Source organism: Macaca fascicularis, chromosome 7, assembly GCF_037993035.2.
Source record: "Macaca fascicularis isolate 582-1 chromosome 7, T2T-MFA8v1.1".
Classification (NCBI taxonomy): Eukaryota; Metazoa; Chordata; class Mammalia; order Primates; family Cercopithecidae; genus Macaca; species Macaca fascicularis.
In genome coordinates this window covers 147,448,517-147,467,950 of record NC_088381.1, presented here as the reverse complement: position 1 = coordinate 147,467,950, position 19,434 = coordinate 147,448,517, and the positions used below count along the sequence as shown (strand labels likewise).

General features: G+C 35.2%; 1 protein-coding gene across 50 annotated transcripts in view; it reads right to left on the bottom strand.

Annotated features, from left to right (window-relative positions):
- NRXN3 (neurexin 3) overlaps positions 1-19,434 on the bottom strand; it is a 1,719,470-nt gene that overhangs the window by 393,501 nt on the left and 1,306,535 nt on the right. The gene's annotated exons all lie outside the window — the stretch shown is intronic.

The window sequence follows — 19,434 nt, the reverse complement described above, 5'->3', positions numbered from 1 at the left end:
AGATAACATCCTAAAGTCTGGGAGTCTGGGGATATTGCAATAAACAACTTTCTGGTCTTCTTCAATAGCAGGCTTAATTTTCCATCTTGGCCAGGACAGGCACAAAATAGAAAACTAGTCCCCTATCTCTTAGCTATCAGCATAATCTGGTCACTGGAGCCAGGAGCCTTACAAAACTCAAGGTAACAGAGCAGTCCAAAGACATCGTCTCTCTCCTGCTTGTACCTTCTCCCACGCCCACAGGAAAGAAAGCAGTGGCCCAAGAAAACCAAGTTATGTGACTAAATGCATTTGCCTATTTCACTATTATGTTGCTATAAACATGGTAACAAAAATGATTTCCTGGAGTCTTTTTTTTTTAAGACGGAGTCTCGCTCTGTTGCCCAGGCTGGAGTGCAGTGGCGCAACCTCGGCTCACTGCACCCTCTGCCTCCTGGGTTCAAGCAATTCTCCTGCCTTAGCTTTCCGAGTAGCTGGGACTACAGGCACGTGCCACCATGCCTTGCTAATTTTTTGTATTTTTAGTAGAGAAGGAGTTTCACCATGTTAGCCAGAATGGTCTCAATCTCCTGACCTTGTGATCTGACTGCCTTGACCTTCCAAAGCACTGAGATTACAGGCGTGAGCCACCACGCCTGGCCTCCAGGAGTCTTTTAAAAATGAACCTTCTTTTTGTTCCCTAGTGGTGGGATTTATCTGGCATTAAATACATTTTCATTTCCTTTTTCAAATTAAATCTTAGGAAGAAGATCCAAGAAACATAGAAAAAACATCCCAGGATGATGAGATTCGAACATGACAAGTGGCAATTGTCAATTACGATTAGTGAGCTTATCAGTGTGTTTACTATTTACTTGTGTTTTTATTATTATCCATATGCACTCAGGAGTTACTAAGAATATATTAATTTAGAACTACTTACAAAGCAAATGGGAATAAAAATAAAGAAAATATTTATATTTCAGAAATTATAAAAAGTATATTTCAAGAAACACGTTTTTAATCTCAGTTGATTAGATTTGGTGACCAGAAAAGGCTATGCCATTTGTTGCCTCTCTGGTTTTAGGCATGTGGTGTTAACCCACAGCGAATACTTCCATGGGTTACTCATCTCAAAATTCAGAGCACATTTGGTATCAGATTTTCTTGTGTATTTCCCAGTGACCATGTTCCAACTCTTAAAACCATTTTAAAGCAGCATTAGACAACTACTCAGATACCTTTAACATTTACTAAAACTCTCAAGCACTGGTCCGCATGTATTCCCAGAGTTAGTTTACAGGAATATTAGGTGGAATTATGTTGACCAAAGAAGAAGTGAGTTATTCATCTTGTTTAGAAATAATAAAGTTAACTCTTGTGAGACTAGAATTAGGAATATGTGTCACATGTCATCCTTCCTAAAGCACTAAGACTCATTAAATTCTGAGGCATATAGAATCTAATTTGTCTTCTTTGAAAGGTCACTATTTTAGTTGCTCCAATTTGCTCAGTTTGTATATTACATGTAGCATAACATTGTTTTCCTTTTATGAATTTCTCAGTCCTTAGGGGATAGTGTCTGAAAGCCCTCTACACTCATCTGGAGGATTTGAAATTGTGGTATGCAAAGTTTATGATTAATTCTATACGCAAAACAATGTTTACTTCCTACCATACACAAACACCCTCAAAGCTTCTTAAAATTAGAAATGTGGGTATGATTTACCCTTGATATCTCTCCATCTGTGAAGAATTTAAATAATTCCTCTGTAGATGATTACAAATGTCATCACCACTCTCTTTAGTCTTTATTTGGAAAACTGAAGGTTACTCAGTGATTAATGTATAGAATCACCAAAAAATGCAAATCAGCCTGTGACCTTTCATGGCAATTTATAAAAATCTTTTACTTTTCTATCCTAAATATATAGTGGATTTTGCTACAGAGATAAATTCATACTCTATCAGGAAATAATTTTATCACTATAAAAATAACAAGTCAAAAAATTGATAGCAACATAGGCATGGTGCTTTACAGTTTGCAAAATATTTTCAAATTCATTCGCCGAATCTTTGCAACAATTGTATGGGATATTTTATATCTTAACACTGTTTTATAGATTTGGAAACAGAGGCTCAATTATCTGATTTAAATAGTACCATCCTTAAGTCTCCAGCCTGAGTCTTCTACCTCTGAAAACCTTTTTTCACCACATGCCAATGTAATTACACAATAAACTGTATCAAGAAACTATACCAATGAGGCAAACAGTTGTCTGTACTTAGTTCTTTTCACATCTTTTTATCAGACTAAAGCAGAATGAAAACAAAGTCACAGCCCCCAAATCTGGCATGTTTTCAAAAACTTGTCTGGCCATCTCACCATATCAATAACTTTAAGCATTTTACTTGTAATTCTCACCCACAATCCTGCCAGTAATTCTCAGTGCTCCAATAAAAAGGAGAAGTATATTTTAATACATAAATATACAATTTCTTATATATGGTTAGAAGGTCACAGTGCCTTTAATCTTTAAATAAACAGAAAACAAAACTTCACTGTGACAATATTTGATAGATGGACTAAAAATTTGATTTAAAATTATTCGTATTGCTTTCATTATTCTGAATTTACAAAGTCACTATGTTAGATAATTCTAACTTTATAGGTGAAGAAAGTATAAAAGATACAAAGGACCTGGCGTATGATTACTTTGCTATGAAGAAGAAAATATGAAAATCTCTCTTCTTGGTAAACTATTTGCTAGTAAGAGTGAGTAAAGACCCGGAATGCTCCCATAGTCCAATGCTATGGGACATTAGAGGAAGTTAATTAACAATTATACCTTTCTACACCGATATTGTTATTGTTTTTTCTCTTTACATTTCATGCTTTGCCATCGTGCATTGTTTTTAAAGGTAAATACATACTTCATGTTAATTTTAATATAAAATGCCTAGAGTCCTCCAGGAAACAGAATTATTTTGCTCTACATATTCAAATAAAAAAGTTAATTGTGTTATTTTAAAATGTGGATTACAAATCCACTTCTTTGGAAAATCCTGGGAACTATAAGACTCTCCACTTAATCCATTAAAGATTTTCATTTCTGAGCCATGCTATATACCACATTACATGCTTTCTTCCCTGAACCTCGTACTTCTGATTGCTGGTTTCTCACCATGTTCAGTATGCTGATGCAAGATCATACTACTTATATTTATATTCAGAATCATGTAAATTTCATTCTTGTTGGCAAAAACTGATCAATTCAACTGAAGAAAAAATTGCTCTAGTAGCATTTTGGCCATTTAACACTGCAGGATTTGCAAGTTTGCAAGCAGCTGAGGTTGCTTTGCTGAGTTTTAACCAACACAGTATTCCAGGAGTGAAATTTCTACACAGTCACCACTACCAAAGATTAAGAGGACACATTTCATCTTCAAATAGTCAACAAGGATGACTTTTTTTTTTTTTTTTTAAACTCACAACCTGCAAATAATGGGTCTGGCTTATTGTTTTCATAATTGGCAAACTACTTACTCTGATGGAGCTGATGGTGATATTGACAGAGTGTTTTGGTATGCGTTCCGTGCGTGTGTGGCTGGGATAGCGGTCCAGCAGACAAAAAGGATCAAACAGTCTTCCACGCAATCATAAAGGAGTCCTGGGTGATAGTTACGGGACAAGCTAATTAAGTGGGTGATCTATAGTTTCTTCAAGAGAATGAGGAATATAATTTTTTCTCATTCACATATTTCTCCAAGGTTCTTAAATTTTGAGTTTATTTTATTGCTTATTTTATTAGAATGTAATTGTTGACGGCAATTTACTTTTTCTTTATTTAGGATCACTTAGGTAATTATTTTATCATTGTTGTTTTGACTTGGAAACCCGATGGCCCTGCCTTTATGGCATTGGTTCTATTTCTAGTCTCATAGCCAAATAGCATATTACTTTTTGTGGGAGACTATTAACAGAAATTGAATTCTTGTCTTAACACTCACTTTAGATATAAAAATAATATATACATACATATGTGTATGTACATATATGTATACATAAGCATATATATATTTGTCTATGTGTGTGTGCATGCATGTGTGTGAAAAACATAAAAGGTTTAGTTAAAAAATACAATAGACTAGAATTCATTTATTATTTACCCCATCAAATAATTACAGATAAAATGGCTTAATAAAAGTACTAAAATACAATAATAAAATATATTGGCTGTATAAGTGTGTATGTATATATATGTGTATCTATATATATAAAGCAAACTAGCCTTCCCTGAAATAATTCTTTTTTTTTTTTTTTTTTTTTTTTGAGTCGGAGTCTAGCTCTGTCGCCCAGGCTGGAGTGCAGTGGCCAGATCTCAGCTCACTGCAAGCTCCGCCTCCCGGGTTTACGCCATTCTCCTGGCTCAGCCTCCCGAGTAGCTGGGACTACAGGCGCCCGCCACCTCGCCCGGCTAGTTTTTTTTTGTATTTTTTAGTAGAGACGGGGTTTCACCGTGTTAACCAGGATGGTCTCGATCTGCTGACCTTGTGATCCGCCCGTCTCGGCCTCCCAAAGTGCTAGGATCACAGGCTTGAGCCACCGCGCCCGGCTCCCTTAAATAATTCTATTGATGTTAAAATGGAACGAGTTTTGGAAGCGCCTCCCAGGGGAAATCTGAGAGTTAAATTTAAGGAGAACTGGGTAATTTACTTGTGGACAAATATAACAAGTAGAACAATAAATTAAGTAATAAAATAAATATAACAATGATGTGCAAAGTACTTGATAGATAAACTAGGATAAGAAACAAGATGTCAGTCTCCTACTCTAGTTCTCTTTGATCACTGCCTCAGGACTTAGTATAAAATCTTGTAAGAGTAAGGTATGTCTGTCTTCCTCTATCATTTCAGGTTTCTTAATCCTTATTTCTTTTTTATTACTCTTTCACAAACTTATCCACATTTGTGTTCTTTACTATAAACTGGTAAATCCTTTTGGATAATAAAACGGACTATCAATGACATAAAATATATTCTGCCAGTAGATGTAGTTATTGCTATTAAATTAAAACTATCTTTTAAATTCATATCAATTACCATGTAGCTAATAAAACCAAAAGGGAAAGGCCTGTGACTTTGGAACTGACAAATATCCCTTCTAGCAAATAGAGACATAAATTTAACTGAAGGATCTTGTAATATCTTATAGCCCAAAGAATACATTTTCTCAATTTCTTTTACTTAGTTTGTTCCGTGGTTTTCCTCTGCCCCTCATCTTCCTGGCTGTTTTGGGAGTGAATTATGTTCACTATTTTATAACAGCTGGACCTTATATTTCCATAGAATTAAATGGTTTTCAAATTGCTTTCTTTTGGAGTGTCTCATCTTATGCCTCTTCCCTCGACACTCACTGAAATATTAATGACAGATATTTTGGTTACTATTTTAATAAAAAAGAAAATTGATGCTCAAGGAGATTAAACAACTTGATCTGTTGCTGAGTAGTGGAGCTGAGAATAGAGTCAGATCCTCCCTTTCTTAACTCTGCCCTCTTCTCCAAAGCTGTCCTAATGACTAATGGGATAAAGACTACCTAAATCATCCCTAGTGATCAGGAGCTCCACAAGGAGGGGAGAAAGGTGAATAACAAATGGAAAAACTGCAAACGAGGCCTCTGCATTACAGAGAGAGCCACTCGGGAATTTAGGACAGGGTAAAAGATACACATTTTAAAAACAGCTCTGCAATTTATTTATTGAATAGATAGCTTGTTATGATCTATTTTGTCCACTTTGAATTTTTTGAAATAAACAGCAGAACTGATGATAAAGTAGCTTTAAATAAAGCAACATTGAATGGACTGAACATTAAGAGAGAAAGTTCATCTACTTTTAAGAACATTCTTTTTCCTTGGCAAAGAAATGAGCAGATTTGCTGCTCGGTAAGTTGAGAAACTGACAACATTGTCTAATAGTTAAGTATATCATGAGAAAAAGTCATTTATTAGACCATACTCAGACAAGGTGAGGTTTCCCTGCCTGTGGGGCAATCTCTTTCTCCCTGTTGAAGGAAGAATAATTAAAACTAAATAGCATTAAAGCAGAAAACATCATTACTTTCTAGGATCTACAGAGGCAACATTTCAGAGCATGTCCCAATATTCCAGAAACAAGGCTTCAACTCAAAGACTTATAAGCAGAACAAACACCAGTTCAGTTTAGCATTAAATCTGTATGTTAACATGGGAACTCAAATTGGTGTGCAGAGTGAGACCCTTATATATTGTACCCGATGCCAAAGTCTCCAAAGGAGCTGATGAGAGAACAATATAAAACAAATAATATTCTACACATTCACTAAATGTTTTCCATTAATAAAAAAAGTCTACCATTACTTAATCCTGGTGGTAAATACCACGGAAGAGGGCCATTCTTCATGATGTAATAGGTTATGTACAGACGCTGTTCTTACAGATATGCTTGGTTGGAACTTTTGACGGGAACGTTATGAATTTTTCAAGGACCAATGAAGAGGAAACAAATAATTGTGCCATTTGCAAATCTGATGCCAACTATTGAGATGTTCTATTGCTGTGTTACCTTATATATACTCTAACTCCCAGAAAGTTTGAGTAAAATACAATCACACATAGTTTCGGGACACACTAATGAGTCTTGACAAACACATCATGACCCTTCGTGAGTAAGTCTTAGGGGTAATGACATTTTCAGAAACACGTTACTTTAGAAGCTGTTACATCACAAAAATATAAAAGAAAGTTATTTTTACTTATCGAATTTCAGGATACTTCCACTAAGGAAAAAGAAGATGATTAGTGGTAGAATACGCAATGCTGTAGACACTAAAATTGACCTAAAAATAAAGCTTCCACGGACACACTCAAATTCCCTCTTGCTTAAAGGAATTTTCATAAGCTCATTGTTTTTCCTCTGGGACAATTGTTTCTTTCACAAACTCTTTGGTACTGTTTGGCAATACTAACTCTAGACTAATGTTAATATCAATATTGATACTAACACCAGCTGTAAGTATACATTATTTATTATATATCATAGTATACAATATAATATTTCAAAACTATATTTTTCACTTGAAATATTTTTGCTGTATTAGTTTGCTAGGGCTGTGTAAGGTGTACCACAGGCTGGCTAATTTTAACAACAGAAATTCATTGTCTTGCAATTCTGGAGGCTAGAATTTCAAGATCAAGGTATCAGCAGTGCCAGTTTTTTCTACAGTTTCTCTACTGGCTTGTAGACAATCATCTTCTCCCTCTATCTTCGCATGGTTTTCTCTTTGTACCAATCTATGCCCTAATTTCCTTTTCTTATAAGAGCATCAGTCTTATTAGATGAGGGCCCACCAAAATAATCTTTGAAACTGAAAAATAAGGCAAGGTCAGAAATAGCCCACTCCCGATGAATTATACCACATTCACAAAACCCTATCTTCAAATGCAGTCACATTCTGAGATACTGAGAGTTATGATTTGAATATCTGAATTTGTAGAGGGGACATAATTCAGCTCATAACAGTTACTATCTTGGTTTTAAAGATGAGGGAAGCTATAGAATAAGGTAAAACTACTTGCCAAGATCTTTTACCAAATATCGAATGGAATTAGAATTTTAATCCAGGTCTAACTCAACAATCTACATTCTTTTCAATATGTCAAACTGTATCTCTAATATTCTCACCATTTGCCTTTACCTGTGTATCTGGGTAGGGATGGGATGATGACGGAAAGAAGGACAATGGCTTTCTAATACATGGCCAAAATTAAAAACAAAACAAAAACAGCAAACAAGATGCAAACCCAATCCTTTCACAATGCAACTGGCAGTACAGAGGTACTCATTTTATCTGACTTAAATGACAGTGGTTTTACATGAGGTTGTCCTCTTACAAAGTGAAAAAACTAAGGTCAGACAATAGTCCACTCCTGATTAATTATACCATATTCAGAAAACTCTAAATTCTGAAGGGTAAACTTTATATGAAGTCTATGTTAGAAATTAACTCACAGTCAACTTTTTAACTTTCATAACCATGCTATTTCTTATATAGCAAAACAAAGTAAGTTCTAGGAAATTGCACAGTATTCAGGCTTAAGAAAATAAATGTTAAGTTTTATTGTCAAACAAAATGGAAATCCAGAATGCTTCTCTACCACGAGCTCATGGAAGCCAGGGCTGTTTAATTTATTTATCTCTCAACACTGTGAATGCACAGGAAATAAATGCTGTTGAATTAATCAATGAAACCTGGCTCACCTATGCTTACATATCTTCACGTTGCCATTCAGGCATGGAGTAGAATGGGAATAAAGGAATAAGAAAATACAATGTTCATTAATTCATCTTGCCTTTTTGTCATTTCATCTCAACATGGAAATATTTTATAAATGCTCTTCAATTAGATCTCACAGCATCTCTCATGATGAAATAGAAGACAACTTGCAATTTATAAAAGAAACCTAACCACAAAGACATTTGAATGATTTTTCTTTGGTGAATTTTTGGCAGTCTCAGATAAGAAAATCACACCCATTTTTAGTCAAATTGTTTTATGTTACTCCCTCCATTTTTAAATCACATTGCAAATTGTTTTTTAAAAATAAATCGATAAGCGCATCTCAGATTTAACCTAATAAGGATATACAATAGAAAAGCAATGTGACATCTTTAAGAATAGCCATGTTGTTCTATTTTACAGAACATTAACTAAAACCAAAGACTGTATATACATTTGTCCTTAAGCAAAATATAAATGAATAAAGGAAAAACAAAAGTAATCACTTCATAATTACTCAGCAGCCTTTTCTGTAGCATTTTATTTTTCATAAGTACATTCCTTCTGATGACATCTCATGAAACATGGTTAGAAGAAAGAAGAAGTTTGGAATATACTCATTTGTCTTCTTTTCCTCCTTTTATTTCACAGCCTTGAAATAACTTCTTTAATAAGAACAATCAAGGGGTAGCTAAGTGTTGAATATTCTCTGGAAAAACAATACAGATAAAAAGTAGCTGCTTATTTCCAGTGCTTCGATTTAAATGCCTGATTAGATGATCCTCATACTTACAAGAGGCCAGGGGCTGTAAACAGATGACTTTGGTGTATTTGTGGCTTTAATTCATACAACATGATTTTTCTGGAAAACCTGGCTAATATTTTTGAACAGTGATGATTTGATTCTATGAGACATACCTCTTAATCATAGAACCCAGGTCAGAATTGGACAAAAAGAACAAATCCTAACTATTAAGGTCCATGCTCCTGTTCTAAAACAATCATTTATCTTCACTGAGCCTCAGTTTCTCCATGATTAAGAAGGCAACAACACTTCTACCTAATCATCTTAAAGAGTTGTAACAGGATCAAAATAATTAGCACGCACTCTATATAGAGTTCTAGAAATAGTTTAGTATTGTCATTTTATGGTGAGCACCTCGAAGTGAAGAATCTGCCTCAAGTTTGTTTGTTTGTTTGTTTTTTAACTATGGGAGACTTTCATTATTCTATCAGCCCAGCACATCCTCTGTCTTTATCTTGAAACATTAAGCCTCTTCACAAAGAAATTATTATTTTCCTCCATACTTATCGTATGATTTGAACTGAAATTGTCATGTCCTTAAAGATTCTACTCTTATATACATCAGATAGACTAAGGTGTAATCAATTAACCCAGGCTAGACCAGAGAACTTCAGTGGACTTTTTTTTTTTTTTTTTTTTTTTTTTTTAAAGCTGGAACCAGAGAAACACTCCATCAGTACCTCTCTGATGATAAAATTGTGACATAGGAGACACACAGCTGCCATGGCCACATTTCTGCTCATGGGGAGAAAGTCATGAGAAAATCAACCCTGACTGAAAGAATAAAGACAAACTGTTGAATTTAGAGTTGGCCACAGAGAGAAAAATCTTATCATTTCTAAAGTACGTAGTTTTTACAATCTATATTGTGAAGTTATGCCTTTGCCCCTCCCCTCCCCTCCCCTCTCCTCTCTTCTTTTCTTTTCTTTTCTTTTCTTTTCTTTTCTTTTCTTTTGACAGAGTCTCGCTCTGTCACCAAGGCTGGAGTGCAGTGGGGTGATCACAGCTCATGGCAACCTCTGCCTCCAGGTTCAAGCTTTTCTCCTGTCTCAGCCTCCAGAGTAGCTGGGATTACGGGCACCCACCACTATGCTCGGATAATTTTTCTATCTTTAATCGAGACAGGGTTTCACTATGTTGTCCCGGCTAGTCTCAAACTCCTGGGTTCAAGTGATCCACCTGTCTAGGCCTCCCAAAATGCTGGGATTATAAGCATGACCCACTGTGCCTGGCCATGCCTTTCGTATACACAACTTTTAATAGCTAATTCATGTAGTTTAAGCTAGTTCAAATTTGGGTTATTTCACAACTAGAAAAGTTTGGATATGAAAGAATTCCTGGTAACTATCACAGCGCCTGGAACACATAGGGGCACAGTAAGTGCTTAAATAAATTGGCAAAGAATGACCATGATGATTGGGTGATAAGTAACTCAGGAATTTAACCTAAGAAGCATATTCAGTAATTCGTATATATTTCAAATTGGAACATTTGTTAAACTGATAACATTCTTGTTGACAAAGAAATCCTCAATGATTTCTATAATTAAGTTACTGAACAAACAGTATTCTTTATATATATATAATCCTAAAATATAAAATAAAAAAGATCAAAACCTAATAATTAGAGTATTAATGAAGAGACAGTTTTATATATGTAAATTTCAGATAAAACTTTACTCAGAAACTTAGAAGAAAATGTCTTAAATAATAATAAGGAAAATAAACAAAAATAAACTGAACTTTCACCTTAATGCACTATTACGAAAATAAGAAAAATAAGATGGGTTTTGATGATTAAAAGTAAAAGCTGAAATTTACCCAAGATAATATTTGAAATAATATAAAAGTTAAAAAAAATTCCAAAGTTTGCTCTTTAAAATGTCAAAGAAAATATATAAACCTCTAAAAAAAAAAAAACACACACACACAGAAATAGGAAAAACTAAAGGAGAAAAAAAGAACATTAAACATTACATAACGATCATGATAGAAAAGATTACAAATATAAAATCATACTTCGTACAAGTTTAAAGCAATATATTTAAAAGTCAGAAAGAATGGATCATTTCTAGGAAAAAGTATAACCTGTCAAAGATTTTTAAGAAAAAGTAGAAAAACTCAATAGACTAGGGACCACAGACACCATTGAAAAGGAGAGTCAAGTATTAGTTGTTAAAAAATACAGGTCAAGGTTATGTTACAGGTAAGTTTCATCTACTTTTCAACATAATTTTTAAGATAAGAGATAATTTCTAAATTATTCCATTTTATACCATACTACAGGGAATGTTAGAAATCTTCATGAAATGGACTGCAGTGCCTATGTTCCCCTGCAAGTGCATATGTTGAAATCCTAACTTCCAATGTGTTGGTATTATAGGGTAAGGTATTTGGGAGATGGTGGGGGTAAACAATCTTATAAAAGACATCCGGTGGCTACCTAGCTCCTTTCACCATGTGAGGTTATAGGAGAAGATGTTGCCTATGAAGAGAAAAGAGATTCTCACCAGAGACTAATACAATCTACCTAGATCTGGAACTTCTCAGTCGCCAGAACTATGAAATATAGAATTCTGTTGTTTACAAAACTGCTCAGTTTATGGTATTTTCTTATAGTGGCCCAAACAGACTAAGAAATTTTTCAATTCATTTATAAATCCAACATAATCTTAATACCAACATCTAATAAATATGCTATACCAAAACAAAACACTTTAATTTCACTTACAAAAATTGATAAACATTTTTAAAATAGCATTTCAATGGTATACTAGAAGAATAATATGATTTCAGAAATGTGGAAAGTAGTGTATTTCAGCTTAAAGGTATCCGTTAACAAAATTCATTACTTCACCTAATTGAAGTAGAATTTGAATATAATTTTACTCTGGATTTTTTTAAGTATTGGAAAAAATTCAGCAGCCATTTCCTTAAAAATTTAATTAAGATACAATTAAAATGTTCTAAATATGATAGCAATTATCAGAAGCAAAGAATTTTCATACTAAATGGCAAAATTATATAGCCTTTGCCATTAAAATCAGGAAAATAGAGATGTTCATTATCACAGTATTTTTCAACATCATTTTAGAATTTGTTACTAAGAAAATAAAGCATTAAAACAAAATAAGCTGTAAACTGTTAGCAAATAATACAACAATGTTAAAGAATATATGATTGGGCCGGGCACAGTGGCTCACACCTGTAATCCCAGCACTTTGGGAGGCTGATGTGGGCGGATCACCTGAGGTAGGGAGTTCAAGACCAGTCTGACCAACATGGAGAAACTCTATCTCTACTAAAAATACAAAATTAGCCAGGTGTGGTGGTGTATGCCTGTAATCCCAGCTACTCGGGAGCCTGAGGCAGGAGAATCGCTTGAACCTGGGAGGCGGAGGTTGAGGTGAGCCGAGATTGCACCATTGCACTCCACCATGGGCAACAAGGGTGAAACTCCGTCTCAAAAAAAAAAAAAAAAAAAGAATATATGATTGACTACCTACGTATCTCAGATAAACTCATCTAAAAACTTTAAAATTAATGAGAACAATTGGTAAGTTGGTTTAATACAACATAAATACAAAAAAAATCAATAGCTTGTCACCCTATTATAGATGATCACATGATTTTGACAAGGATGCTAAGGCTATTCAGTGGGAAAAGAACAGTCTTTTCAACAAATGGTGCTTGGAAAACTAAATATACAGATGCAAAAGCATGAAGTTGGACACCTTACATGATATATAAAAATTAATTCAAAAGGGGTCAAAGACTTAAACATTAAGAGCTAAAGCCATAAAAGTCTTATAAGATAAGAAGAAAAGAAGCTTCATGACACTAAATTTGGCAATGATTTCTTGGATATAACATCAAAAGCATAAGTAACAAAAGGAGAAATAGACTAAATGAATTTCAAAAGTAAAAGCTTTTGTACATCAAAGGACATTATCAACAGAGTAAAAAGGTAGTCCACAGAATGAAAGAAAATATTTACAAATAATCTATTTGATAAATGATTAATATCCAGATTATAAATAAAGAATTCTTACAACACAACAACAACCAAAAAAAAAAAAAAAAACCCAGTTAAAAAAATGGGTTAAGGCCTGGGCACCGTGACTTAATCCTGTAATCCCAGCACTTTGAGAGGTCAAGGTGGGCAGATCACTCGAGGCCAGGAGTTTGAGACCAGCCTGGCCAACATGGCAAAGCCCCATCTCTACTAAAAATACAAAAACTAGCCTGGCATGGTGGTGTATGCCTATAATCTTAGCTAATCGGGAGGTTGAGACATGAGAATAGCTTGAATATGGAGGCAGAGGTTGCAGTGAGCCAAGATTGCGCCATTGCACTGCAGCCTGGGCAATAGAGAGATACTCTGTCTTGAAAAAAACAAAAAACAAAAAACAATGGGTTATGGACTTGAATAGCTACTTCTCCAGGAAGATATAAAGATGACCAATGAACACTTGAAAACACACTCAACATCACCAATCATTATGGAAATGCAAATCTAAACCACTCTGAGATATCACTTCATCACCTTCAGGATGGCTATTATCAAAACAACAGAAAAGGATGTGGAGATCGGAGATCGGAAGGGACCCTTTTGCACTGCTGGTGGGAATGTGAAATGCTGCAGCCATTGTGGAAATAGTATGGAAATTCCTCAAACAATTAAATGTAGAATTATCATATGGTCTAGTAATTCTACTTCTAGTTATATAACCAAAAGAAATGAAAGCAGGGATTCAAATAGATATTTGCATGGCAATCTTTATTACCCACAACAGCTAAAAAGCGGAAAAAAAACTAAATGTCTATTGAGTAAATGGATAAACACAATGTGTTATATACAGATGCTTCTGGTCCTAACCTAGCAAACATCAAAGCTGAGCCTCACCTACCTTAAATGTGCTCAGAACACTTACATTTGCCCGCAGTTGGACAACATCATCTAAAACAAAGCCTGTTTTATAACACAGTGTTGAATATCTCATGCAATTCATGTTGGCTATCTCATGCACTGAATACTGTACTAAAAGTGAAAAACAGAATGGCTGCATGGGTACTTAAAGTATGAGTTCTACTGAATACATATTGCTTTTGCAAGACTCTACAGTTTAAAAACCGTGAGTCGAATTGTCTTAAGTCAGGGACTGTCAGTACACACATGGAATATTACTCAGTGAAAAAAGTGAAATTTTGATACATGCTACAACACAGATGAACCTTGAAGACATTATGCTATGTAAAATAAGCCAGGTACAAAGGACAAATATTGTGTGATTCTACTTATATGAAGCATCTACAACAGTCAAATTCGTAGAGACAGAAAGTAGAATAGTAGTTACTAAGAACAGAAGGGAAGTGGGACAATGGGGAGTTGTTTAATGGGCACTGAGTCTCAGTTAGGGATGGTTAAAAAGGTCTGAGGGTAGATAGTGATGATGGTCACATAACATAAATGTACTTAATGCCACTGAACTGTTAACGATCATTAAAATGGTAATTTTTATTATGGATATTTTACCACAATAAAAATAAATCAACATTTGGCTTTCATAATAGTAATCACCAGGTTGAGATGAAAGGGAAAGTCTCAACCACAATAAGAAAAATCTATAAAATATCTTGAAATCAATTCCCTGAGAAAGCTACATAAAGGAAAGCTATATAAAGAAAACTATAGTTTTTGAAAGACATAAAACATATCTATATATATGGAGATACATGTGATGTTACTGGAGAGGGAATGCATGAATAAATCAATAATAATGATATTCATCTTTAAAGCATCTCTATACAGAATCTCAGTTTTTTTAAGTCCATAAAGAAAAATGTGTATAAGATTTCCCAAGGAAATTTAAAAGGAAGAATAAGGAAAGAAGACTTGCTCTAGAAGACATTAACAGTTACTAACACAGTGACTATAGTCAAAATAATCTATTCTTGGGGAAAAAAACAAAAAAACAAAAAACAGAACCTTCAATCAGTAAAAATTAAATGCAATCGTATATAAATGAAATATAAATAAATGAGAAAAAGAAACACTTCTTGAGTATCTTCTATGTACCAAGAAGTATATTGTATAAATAATATGATGTGATAAGTGCCTAGCAGAGATATGTTCAAAACAAAATGGGAATCTATAGGTAGAAATCATAAGATTCAGAAAAGACTTGTAGTGAGTCTTTAGGGTAAAGGAGTGTTTGCCTGATTTTAAAACAGGAAAGGGCATTCTACTTAGAAGCCATAAGCAAAGATGTGAAAGAGAACAGTGTGTTTGGGGAACACAGCATCATCTCTTATGCATAGTGTGGAGGCTAAGTTGCTGAGGATACCAAGACAGTTGTGGAAAATAGGATAGTGAGAGCTACGAGACTACTGAACATCATATTAAGATACTTGGACATTATTAGACAAGCTAGTACCTTAGTAGACAAGCCAGTGCTTTCCTTACAGTGTTTTTGTTTTAGTTAAATAAATTCTTGAAGGATTAAACCACAGTTTCCATCACATTTTTTTTAAGTTACTGAAACACATAACTTCTAATTTAGTAAATATATTAAAAATACCAGCTGGGGGTGGTGACTCACACCTGTAATCCCATCACTTTGGGAGGCTGAGGCAGGTGGATCACAAGGTCAGGAGATTGAGACCATCCTGACCAACATGGTGAAACACCGTCTTCTACCAAAAATACAAAAATTAGCTAGGCGTGGTGGCGCGACTGTAGTCCCAGCTTCTTGGAAGGCTGAGGCAAGAGAATTGCTTGAACCTGGGAGGCAGAGGTTGCAGTGAACTGAGATTGCACCACTGCACTCCAGCCTGGTGGCAGAGCGAGACTTTGTCTTAAAAAAAAAAAAGGCCATATCAATTTTTCAAAGAATTATTTTAGTATTTAAAAGTTGGAGAATGACTACATTGATCAGTGGGAAAATGTACAGTTTGAGAAAAATAACTTTGTCTGCAGTAGAGAAAATGGAGGGAGGATAATGTGCAACCATGTGGATTTAGAGGAAGACCATTGCAATACCCTAGACACGAGAGATGAAAACAGGAATTGGATCAGTGAGCGTGAGAAATGAGGGGAAGCAGATGTGAAAGACATGAAGAATAAAAGGGCTTTGTGATCTATTTGATATTCTGGGAGAAAAAAAAAGAAGGATCTGGGGTTGATTCAGAGTTTTCAAATTTGGACAAATAAAATAGTAGATAGAAAAGGAAACACAGATTAGAATCTGAAAGTGTAAGTTTCATTTTGAGCTCACTGAATTTTGTGTTCAAGCGTTTGATTAGAACTCTATGACCATAAACAACCATGGTTTTAAGCCTCAAATAAGACTGTGCTACTGTATCATCATAGAATGCGCTCGGATTCTGCTCAGCTGTTTTCCAAGTACTTAATATTTAGTGTTTGCAAGACCTGAAAGACTATGTAAATCAATTTGACCAAATAACACCCACTGAATATACAGCTACTTGTCTTTCTCTCTGGCCTTCAGCCAGAAGAAAAACAGTCTGCATGTGGTTGTAATCATAATGCTTACCTGATCTTGACTTCTTTTTCTCTTAGTATATTTGAACCTCTGTATATATTATATATATGACATTTTTATTTTTATTTTTATTTATTTTTTTTTTTGAGACAGAGTCTTGCTCTGTCATCCAGGCTGGAGTGCAGTGGCACCATCTCTGTTTCACCATGTTGGCCAGACTGGTCTCAAACTCCTGACCTCAGGTGATCTGCCCGCCTCAGCCTCCCAAAGTGCTGGGATTACAGGTGTGAGCCACCACACCCTGCCGATATTTTTATTCTTTTGAATAAAATAAATCTCCAGGAATATTAGGACAAATGGGTTTGCTCTTCTTAAAACAAAGGTAGTCTACAACCAAGAGCCACAAAAGAGATCAAAATGAATCAAAATCAACTCCAACTGTCAAAGCTATTTTTCATTATTCATTAAACAAATTTTTATTCCTTACCTTTTATCATAGACAAGAACATCACTGCATTATTATGTAATATATTAGTAATTAGTTTATACTTTTAAAAACTGATTTCCTATAGAGAAGCAAATTTTCTTAATATTTTATCCCCATCAAAGTCTTAACTTATACCTTCTGCTTTCTTCCTTTATTATTTTTAGCAAGACAATGACTTTTGCTAGTGTTTTGTGATTCTCATTTCTCCTAATTACATATATTTCAAATACACTTTCCATCTCAATTTCTCTGTCTCATGTCCATACCTCTTCCTGCTTTGAAAGTGTACCTATTCTCCTGTTCCCCAGAAAATAGAAAGTTTCTTACTTGTTCTTCACCCTGGACCTTGTGAATGGTGACTGCATAATCCCTACATTTAAAAATTGCCTTCCAGGTCATCAGGCCCTGGAATAAGGCACTTGCTACACCTGGTCCTGGCCTTATGCTTTTATTCACAAAGTCACGCTGTGAGTCTATAAAAACTCATTTTCCGGGTCCTTGTCTTAGTTCTAGTATGATAACTTTAGCATTGATTCAACAGTACAGATACGACATGCTACAAATAAACAGCAGTCACTTCCATCCAAGCTTGAAGATTTATTATGATGGATGTATTCAGACACACCAGTCTCTTTCTAGAAAATGCAATTTTATGGAAAAATACAAGATAATTGGTCTTTAACTCTTGCAATAAACTTAGATAGCACCTGCCATATTTAAATTAATACAGTGCTTCTCTCTGTTAGATTAGATCTTCTGATTAAGTCAATCACGTGAAAAGATTTTGGCATAGCCCATGTGCACTTAGATTGGAAGTTGCTTTTTGATGTGGCTATTTTTTTTTAATGATGTGATACTTTTCCATCTACTTAGAAAAGGAAATTGAAAATTCTCTATTCAGCCACATATCCTGTCTGTCCTTATCTCTCAGGCTCAGCTTTTGCTGTACATTGGGCCACATAGGTAGTAAGTTTTATTGGGCACGAGAAGACTCTCCAAAGCAATGACCCTGTATTTGAAGCCTGCATGTGAATGCCAAGTCTGCTTCCCAGAGATCACAGACACATCACTCTCGAGGATTTAGTCCCTTTCCCATTGTCTCCATTTCCTCTGACTCTGGCTGCCACGGTGCAGATCAAGAAACTTAGAGAACAGCTTTGCTCCTTTTATCTCTCTTAAACCAGCAGCAAGAACAAATCAGACCCACATGGCTGGAGCAGCAGAATGCAAAGTGCCAAGGCTGGCAGTGTGATCAGCCCTCCCACTTCTAGGGAAAGTCTGGATAATGAGAAGTGAAGAGGTTTCTTCTAGGAACAAATTAAAATTCAAAGGGTCTCCCTGCCTTGAAGCCACTGGTAACTTACAGGCACGGCTGATAAGACTTCTTCGGTAACAGGTGAACACATTTTCTCTAAGGGATCCTCTTACTGGTAACAACCAGTGACGACCCAATTTCCGTGATCCACCTATGATCCACCTATTTGACTGGATCTCTTAACATGTGTCCAAAGTTCTACTTTAAAAAGAACATTCTTCCTAAAGTCATAAACTTTTAGGAGAAGCCCATAATTAACAGTGGAACAAAAATCATATTATGTTTACTATGAGGAAATCACAGCCAAAAGTCATACCACTATTTTCAAAATTACCTATCTTTCACAGTCAATGATGCCACTACACACCCAGAACCCATGTTATGCTGGATCTCGTTTCTCAGTAGAGCTTAGAGATTGCAGACATCATTAGATTATGAGTTCCTCACAAGTAGTGGTGATATCATGAGCTTTTTATTTTTCTGTTCCCCCATGATGGCTGAGTCCCCTCTGACACATAAAGCCATGTGTCATAAGAGTGGAAGACCTAGAGCCACCATTTGTGTCCTCATTTACAGATGCAAATCCTGAGGCCCTGGGAAGTTACAGAATTTGTCTGAGTTACAGAATTTACAGTGGTGACTGGTGGAAACAAATCAGAGTTCCTCTCTCCTAATTACAGTCTGCTGTTCGCTCTATATACATTTTGTTGCCTCTAACACATGTGCTTATGAAAATTTTTTACTGACCAATTTTATATTTTATTTTTAATGTAATTAATCAATTTTTTTTTTTTTTTGAGACAGAATCTCTCTGTTGCCCAGGCTAGAGTGCAGTGCAGTGGCATGATCCCAGCCCACTGCAACCTCTGTCTCCCAAGTTCAAGTGATTCTCGTGCCTCAGCCTCCCAAGTAGCTGGGATTACAGGCATGTGTCCTCATGCTCAGCTAACTTTTATATTTTTAGTAGGGATAACTTTTATAGTTTTGCCATGTTGGCCAGGCTGGTCTCAAACTCCTGACCTCAA